Genomic DNA, 8289 nt, shown 5'->3' with positions numbered 1-8289 from the left:
TGTGCCACATCTACCTGCTTACGATACATTTTGATGAAACTGAAGTTTTGATGTTATTATAATTACAGTTTTGCCTTTCACATTTTGATCAAAGTGCTTCTGGAGTTAATCCTATGTGAAAGGGATGGCCTTTCAGTAATTACCTCTGCGGGTGTCCCACTGTCCTGGCATTGGCCTTTCTCAGTCACTAGTTTCTCACGTATCAGATGTCCTTGCATACATGAGATCCATTCCTGAGGTGTCTCGTTCTGTTTTTCTTTTTGTTCACCTCAGCGCCAGTGTCACACTAAGAGATTACAGGTTCTATGAACAGCCTTTAATCTAGTGGAACAAGTTTTTCTACCTTGACTATCATGGCTGGGGCTGGAGAGATGACTCAGCTGTTAAGAGCATTTGCTCCTCTTGCAGAAGACTTGAGTTGAGGGTCCAGAGCCCACATCAGGCAGGCCACGATCTCCTATAACACTGTACCACGAAAGGCAGACCCTCTTCTGGCCGCCCTAGGTACTGCACACACATGAGGCGCCTGGACTCATGCAGGTGGACATACACAGAAACAAAAATGAATAGTAGGTTTTGTTTTGTTTTGTTTTGTTTTGTTTTAATGCCATGGCTGGTTTTAATCTTTTCCATTTTCCAATCAGACAACTGTTGGGATGGTACTGAATCTGTAAACTGACGTGTGAAAATCTTAGGTCTTCTAATTCTTTGTTATTATATTTGTCTTTTATTTAATCTTTAATAAGACGTCTCATTTTATAACAGAGGGATAGAGCTGTTTTATACCCTTTGTCTGATACTTCCCTAAGTATTTCATGTTTTTCAAAGTTTATTTGGCATTTATTATTGAGCTGTCTAGTAACTATTGATTGTACCAAAATGTTAAGTTATTTTGTTTTCACAGTTTATCTGTAAGTCTGAAGTTCTGTTGCACATATTCAATCATCTTGAAGCTATAAGGCCCATCTCTTCTTCCTCCTCCTTGCATGAGTCTTACCTATTTGGCCCCTTTTCTTGCTGTCCTATCTGTGTTAGATCTCCAGCCCAGTGTGAAGCAGAAAGTGGGAGAGGGCATCCTCATCTTACCAGTCCCAACATTTCCCCTGCTGTGTCTTTGCTCACTATGTGTTTTCATTTACTCTGATCAGATTAAAGCAGTGCCTATGTGTTCCTGGTTTTCTAGGAAATGAGCACATACTGATTTTTAATATGGTGCTTTTTTTTTTAATTCTGTTGAAACAATTGTATCCTTTTCCTCCTTAAATTTCTTTCTTTGGCTTATTTTGTTTGCTGTGAGACAAGTCTCTCTGCCACCCTGATTGGCCTAGTATTTGCTGAAATTCCCCAGCTTGCATCCTCAGTGCTGGGATTACAGGAATGAGCCACCATGTCCAGTTTAAATTGTTAATGGGCTAAAATCTTCGATGTGAAACCAAGCTTGAAATCCCAGATTAGCAAAGACATACCTTTTATTATAGCGCTTGGTTTCTGTAACCCTTTTCCCTCTAAGTTACTGAGGGAGGCTGACCTGCATCTTGCTTTGACCATCGATTGTTAGGCTGCTATTCTTCAGGATTTTCAGTCATTCTTCCACCTTCTCTCTCTTCCACGGGGTCCCTCAACCAAATCTCAGCTCACAGATCTGCCTAGTCTTGCTCCAGCCTGCTCCAGGTTCCCCTTCGGAATCCAGGAAGCACACTACACCTGAAACGACATTTGCTTAGATTCTGAGGATCTGAACTCCAGTCCTCGGCTTGCTTGTGCGGCAAGTGCTTTGCCGAGCCACCTCTCCAGGCTGTAACCCGGAATGTTTCATTTCTTCTTTCAGATATAAATAATGAAGGCACAATTCATATTTTTATGTTTAAAAAAAAAAAAACGGCCTTAGCTTATCCCACAGATTTTGTATGTATATTCTAGAACCATTAAGTAAAAAAAAAAAAAAACAAAAAAAAAAACTTCTAATCTATATTGGGATTTTTCCTTGACTTGTGATTTACTTAAAGTATGTGCTCTCTCTGACGGGAAGACTCCTCCACACCTGGAACTCTAGATTCACCCAAGGCAAGCTCTGAGTCCAGTCAGAAGTCCAGTCACCTTGAAGGTGACAAGCCCACCATATCCTCCAGTGCATAAGCTCCTGTGTGTGTGTGCGTGTGCATGTGTGTTTGGTTTGGTTTTATTGTTTGTTGTTTTTTGGTTTGGGGTTTTTGGTTGGTTGGTTTGGGTTTTAGAGACAGGGTTTGTTTGTATAGCACTGGCTGACCTGAAACTCACTCTTTCGTAAACCAGGCTGACCTCGAACTCAAAAAGATCTGCTGCGCTTCTTTCTCTGAGTGCTGGGATTAAAGGTGTGCACCACTGCACTGGCTCCAGCCTATTTTTTTATTTCTATTTTTTGTCCAGTTTTTGTTTACAGCTGCACAAAACCACATAGTATGTTTGTACCACGTCTTCTTTATCCATTCATATACTGATGGACATCTAGGCTCATTCTATTTCTTAGGTGCTGTGAAGAAGGCAGCAGTAAACCAGGCAGTGGGGACGCATGCTTTTAATCCCAGCACTAGGGAGGCAGAAGCAGGCAAATCTGGGTTTCAGGCCAGCCTGGTCTACATGGTTCCAGGACATCCAGGGCTACACAGAGAAACACTGTCTTGAAAAAATAAAAAGAAGGAGGAGGGAAGGAAGGAAGGAGGGAGGGGGAGGGAAGGAGAGAGAGAGGGAGGAAGGAAGGAAGGAAGGAAGGAAGGAAGGAAGGGAGGGAGGGAGGAAGGAAGGAAGGAAAGAAGGAAGGGAGGGAGGGAGGGAGGGAGGGAGGAAGGAAGGAAGGAAGGAAGGAAGGAAGGAAGGAAGGAAGGAAGGAAGGAAAGAAGGAAGGAAGGAAGTTCGGCAGTAAACTGATGTGTGAGTATATACGAAATATGTTAATTTAAAATCCTTCAGGTATATAGTGAAAGATGGTGTAGCTGCATCATACAGTGGTTCTAGAACATCAGTTTTTGACAAACCTCCATATTGCCTTCTCCAGTGGCCACAAAGGTTGTGTTGCCTCCCTCTGTGAATGTAGCTTTTATTTTTCTCTTTACATTGTTACCAGCATTTCTTGGCATTTGTTTCTTTGATGCTAGCCATGGAAACAGTTTTAATTTGCATTTTCCTGATACTTAAGGCTATTGAACACTTTTCAAGCATTACTTTTTTTTTTTTTAAAGAACTATATTCATGGGGCTAGAGAGATGGCCCAATGGTTAAATCTGCTCCTCCAGAGGTCCTGAGTTCAATCCCCAGCAACCACATGGTGGCTCACATCCATCTATACTGGGATCTGACGCCCTCTTCTGGCGTGCAGGTGTACATGTAGAAAGACTACTCATCTACATTAAATACATCAATAAATATTTAAAAATCTTTAGCCCATTTATTGATTGAGTGACCCTGGGTTTTGGTATTTAACTTCTGCATTTCTTCTATAATACTTAGATGAAAACAGCATTCTCTTGCCCACTCCTCTCCCCCGTCTGGCCCACGCCACCCATCTCGCACTGTGTAATGCTTTCCAAAGAAGTGTTAAAACTTCCTTTCTGCTCCATCTTTACTCCTGCACATCTTGTAGTCAGGACAAACTGTAGGTCAAAGGTTTTGTGGCTGGGTTGGTGTGTCAGTCCCTCCCTTGGAAGTCTCGCCTGGTTACAGGAGCTGGCCACGTCAGGCTCCATATCCCCCACAGCTAGGGAGTCTTAGTTAGGTTCCTGGGAGTTTCCATTGTCCTGGGTTTCCAGCTCATCCCACTGGGATGCCTCCGCTCCCAGTCCCGTACTCTCTCCCTCCGTCCTCCCCGCACCTGATCCTTCCTGTTCCTACCCCCACTTCCTCCAGTCATGTCCCCCCACCCACAATTTCTATTTCCCCTTCTCAGTGAGAGTCAAGCATCCCCTCTTGACCCCTTCATTGTTACTTAGATTCTCTGGGTCTGTGAAGTGCAGCATAGTTATCATTATGGCGGATATCCACTCACAAGTGTTTGTCTTCCTGAGTCTGGGCTACCTCACTCAGGATGATCTTTTCTAGTCCCATCCACTTGCTTGCAAATTTCATGATGTCACTGAGGGAATGGCCAACCAATGGCTGGCCCAGCTTGAGACCCATGCCAGGAAAGGGAGCCCACCACTGTCTCTTAATGATACTCTGCTATACTTGCAGACAGAAGCCTAGCATAACTGTCATCAGAGAGGCTTCAACCATCAACTGATGCAAACAGATGCAGAGACCCACAGCCAAATAACAGGCAGGGCTAGGGGAATCCTGAGGAAGTGGGGGAGGAGAAGATCGAAGGAGCCAGAGGGCCAAGGACACCACAAGAAAACCTACAGAATCAACTAACCTGAGCCCACAGGGGCTTACAGAGACTGAATCGACGATCAGAGCATGAATGGGACTGACCTAGGCCTTCTGCACATATGGAACAGCTGTGCAGCTTGGTTTTCATGTGGGACTCCTAAAGCAGGAGCAGGGGCTGTCTCTGACTTCGTTGCCTGCCTTTGGGACCCTTTCCTCCTACTAAGCCACCACGTATAACCTCAATAGATGTGCCTAGTCTCACTGCAATTTGGTAGGCCAAGGCTGATTGATATTCGTGGGAGGCCTCCCCTTTTCTGAGGAGAAAGGGAGGAGGAGTGGATGGGGTGGGGAGGGGAAGAAGGGAGGAAGGATGGGAGAAGAAAGAGAAGAAACTGCAATTGGGATGTTCACTTTAATTAATGTGAAAACGCTCCCTTCGGTTGCCAGTTCCCTTTTCCTATTGCTTTTGGAGTTTTGGTTATTTTTGTTTGTTTTTATCTTTTGAAATGTGGTCTCCTGTAGCCCAGGCTGGCCTCAGAATCTCAAAACAGCAGACAATGACTGTGGTGCCTGTTCTTGGTTGTCAATTTAGTTAATCTAGAATTAACTAAAATAGCTGGTCACACTAAAACAGCTGTGAGGGATTTTTTTTTTCTTAATTAAATCATCTGACCGGTTTATAATCCAGTTCTTTTGCGGTGGGAAGATCCACCTTTAAGGACGTGGAAGGAGGAGGCTTGCTCTCTTTGCCTGCCTGTTCTTTCTGGCAAGTCCATTCCTTCCATGGCACTGCAGTGTACTTTGAGCCTCCAGCATATATTGAAGACCAGCTGAGACGCACAGCCTCCTGGACTGGACAGCTACTGGATTCTTGGACCTTTTGTTGGTAGACAGCCATTGTCAGACTAGCTGGACCACAGCCTATAAGCCATTCTAATAAATCCCCTTTATATATATAAAATGTGTGTGTGTGTGTGTGTATGCACGCGCGTGTATTCATTCTATTTGCTCCTCAGAGAACCCTGATACACTGACTCTGGACTCCTGGTCCTCAACCTATGCCTCCTGAGTTCTGGGGCTGCAGGTGTGTGCCACCACTCCTAGCCTGTTTGCCTGTTTCTCTTTACATCTGATGAGAGTTCCTGAGAAAGAACACAGGTTGGGTGTGACTCAGTTTACACCATTTGTCTCGTGTTAGACCTTGGGGTTGAAACCAACAATGCAAAAGGCAGAAAAGGTAGTGAGAAGAAATGAATATTCCCAATCTGCCACTTTTGATCAGAGACCAGGCATGGAATCCAGGCCACACGAAGACTCCAGGCCACTACAAGGACTCAGCTGCAGCAGGAGCGAGGCAGGAAATGGTGGTCACGGAAGATTCCCGCTTCAGTGCCACAGCTTCCATCCTGCCAAGCCCAGTTCTGGATGGGCTCCACCTGAGAGGAAACTTACCAGATTAAAGGCTGTGTGGGCGCAGACACACACACACACACACACACACACACACACACACACACTTCCTAGGGCTGGACATGGTGGCGCACACTTGTAATCCCAGCACTCAGGAGGCAGAGGCAGGCAGACCTCTTGAGTTTGAGGCCAGCCTGGTCTATAGAGAGGTCCAGGACAGCCAGGGCTACACAGAGAGACCCTGTCCAGTGTGTCTCACCAGGTCCCTCAGCAAAGACAGGCTCTTCTTCTTGAGTGCTTCGGTCGCTTGCTCTGGAGGCAGAAAAAGAAGGCTGTTAATAGGAAAGGAGAATGTCATTTGTCAGAGTTTGGTAGCTGACAAAGCTCCCCATATATATCAAGAGAGTTTCAGAGCCCTGAGATACTGGGTGGGCGTCATCACAAATGTTTCTTGCTCCCTCTTGGAATGCAGGGAATCACAGACTGCACTAGAGGGAACAGGGTTGGGTGCTCTTCTATGTCTGGCCTGGGAAAGGCTGATCGTCTCTGAAATGCTAAGAGCTACCCCTCAGAGGATAAACGAAGGCAATGCCTCCTCCCTAAGCTTTGGTTCCCCACCAGCCTGCCTGCTCCCTGTTTCCTCCATTCCAGCATATAGCCAGACCCCTCCTCGCCCATCAGGGCGTCAAGAGTTCCCTTCTACCAAGCACCCAGCATTGTCAAGAAGGCTGCTTATGGGTGGCCCTGCTGAGTCCCTCAGTCAGCAGCACATCGGAGATCAGGAGGGCAGAAACCTGGGAGTGGAGACAGGGGAGCTGAGCACAGGCCTCTAGCAGATGGTTCCTGTCCTGCTATCTGGCCTCCAAAGCCCTGAATCCATACCCCAATCCTTACTCTCTGCTCCAGATCTCCCAGGTCCCCGTCACTGATGGCACGTGAAGTGACAGCCAGAGCGTATTCTTTTGTTCCTTCTCATTCGCTTCCTGGGGGCTTCTCTCTGTGCCCTGTACCTGCTCCTTCAAATTTCTAGGAGTAGTTTTTTGTCTTTTCACAGCCATTCCTGTAAAGGCAGAAATTACGAACCTGACTCACCCCCCCCCCCCAACAGGCTTCATTTTTAAAGTCCACTATTCCTTCCCATCGCCACTACCACTACCCCGCTGCCCTGATCCCCTGAAGCAGTCTTGTGTAGCCCAGGCTTGAACTCACTATGTAGCCAAGGATAGCCTTTCTTTATGCTGGTCTTGCCTCAAGAACTGGGATCACAGTAGAGCGCTACTATGCCTGGCTAGATCTTATTTCAGTCTACTTTTTCTTGTTGCTGTTGTTTTTGTCTCATCTCTGTGTCTTCCCTTCCTCTAAACTCATCTGTTACGATGAAGATCCTTCTTCCTTGCATGCCCAGCAGCAACCCCTTGACCTGGCTTCCATCTCCCCATTCAGTCCCGGTTTGCCATATCCAGAAATAAACTTGGTTGTTTAATTTGTATCATTTAAAGTGCAGACCCCAGAGCCAGGGGTAGTGGTACACATCTGTAATCCTAACACTAGCCAAGAAGCAGAAAGATAAGGAGTTCAAAGCCAACCTCGGCTGCACAGAGTTCAAGGCCAGCCTGAGAGAAATGGAGCAAGAGGGGGTGGGGAAGAAAGGGAATGTGATGGAAGGAGGGAGAGAAAGCTAGGTCTCCAAGTTCCTGCCCTGTTGGAGTTGCTGTCCTGACTCCCTTTGATGATGAAGTGGAAATGCAAGCTAAATCAGCCCTTTCCTTCCCAAGTTGCTTTGGCCATGGTGTCTCGCCACAGCAATGGTGACCCTAAGACACCACCCCATGTCACTCTGCCCATCCCAACAAGTGGGGATCACACGAACCTGAGGATAGATGAACCCTGCCATGTTGCAGGCTCCTTCCCACAGCCACAGGGCTGTGCCTGGATGACTCAAGCAACAGCCAACACCCAGAGAAAACACACCATGCCCTCCATCCCTTCCCAAGGCCTCTCCAGCAGTGAGACTGACCTGCTCGGGATGACGGGAAAAGTCCAAATGTGCCAGGGGAAATGCATTCAGAGCCATAGACCTTCCCAGTCTGATCAGAAAAGCCAGGACCTGGGAGGCTTCAGGGCACAACTAGACATGAGACTACTTCAGTGCAGTCCTTTCGCCACCACGGCCTGTGCCGACATGAGCAGGCTGGCTCAGCTGTGCACCCTCGCCATCAGGCCTTCAGTGAGGGCACGGAGTGAGTCAGAATTTCCCTGGAAGGAGCCTGGGGCTCCTGAGGCAACGGTGGATCCAGGATGCTTCCCCATAAGCAGACTTCCCCGCCCTGCGGCTTCCACCTCTGAGGGCAACCTACTACAGTCTCAGTCACGCACTGTCTACTGTTTAACAATATCATCCTCGCCCGTTTAGAAATGATGAGCAGAAAGCCTAGGAGCTCACTTGAAAAAAAAAAAAAAACAACTTTGCTTCAGTCTAGAAGGCAAAAGCTAAGCCAGCACCAAGGGGAGAATGGGGATAAGAGGGAGAAAGAATAA

At 46.9% G+C, this 8289-nt stretch overlaps 1 long non-coding RNA gene across 1 annotated transcript; it reads right to left on the bottom strand.

Annotated features, from left to right (window-relative positions):
• Window positions 1–4734: 4734 nt before the first annotated feature.
• On the bottom strand, window positions 4735–7675 carry LOC132655395 (uncharacterized). The gene is made up of 2 exons (XR_009593207.1): window positions 6646–7675; window positions 4735–6063 (listed from the first exon to the last, which is right to left on the bottom strand). It is a non-coding gene; the product is annotated as an uncharacterized LOC132655395 (long non-coding RNA).
• Between the last annotated feature and the right edge of the window lie 614 nt (window positions 7676–8289).

Source organism: Meriones unguiculatus, chromosome 7 (genome assembly GCF_030254825.1).
Source record: "Meriones unguiculatus strain TT.TT164.6M chromosome 7, Bangor_MerUng_6.1, whole genome shotgun sequence".
Classification (NCBI taxonomy): domain Eukaryota; kingdom Metazoa; phylum Chordata; class Mammalia; order Rodentia; family Muridae; genus Meriones; species Meriones unguiculatus.
The sequence above is the reverse complement of the archived record's forward strand: the minus strand, read 5'-3'. Positions and strand labels throughout refer to the sequence as shown.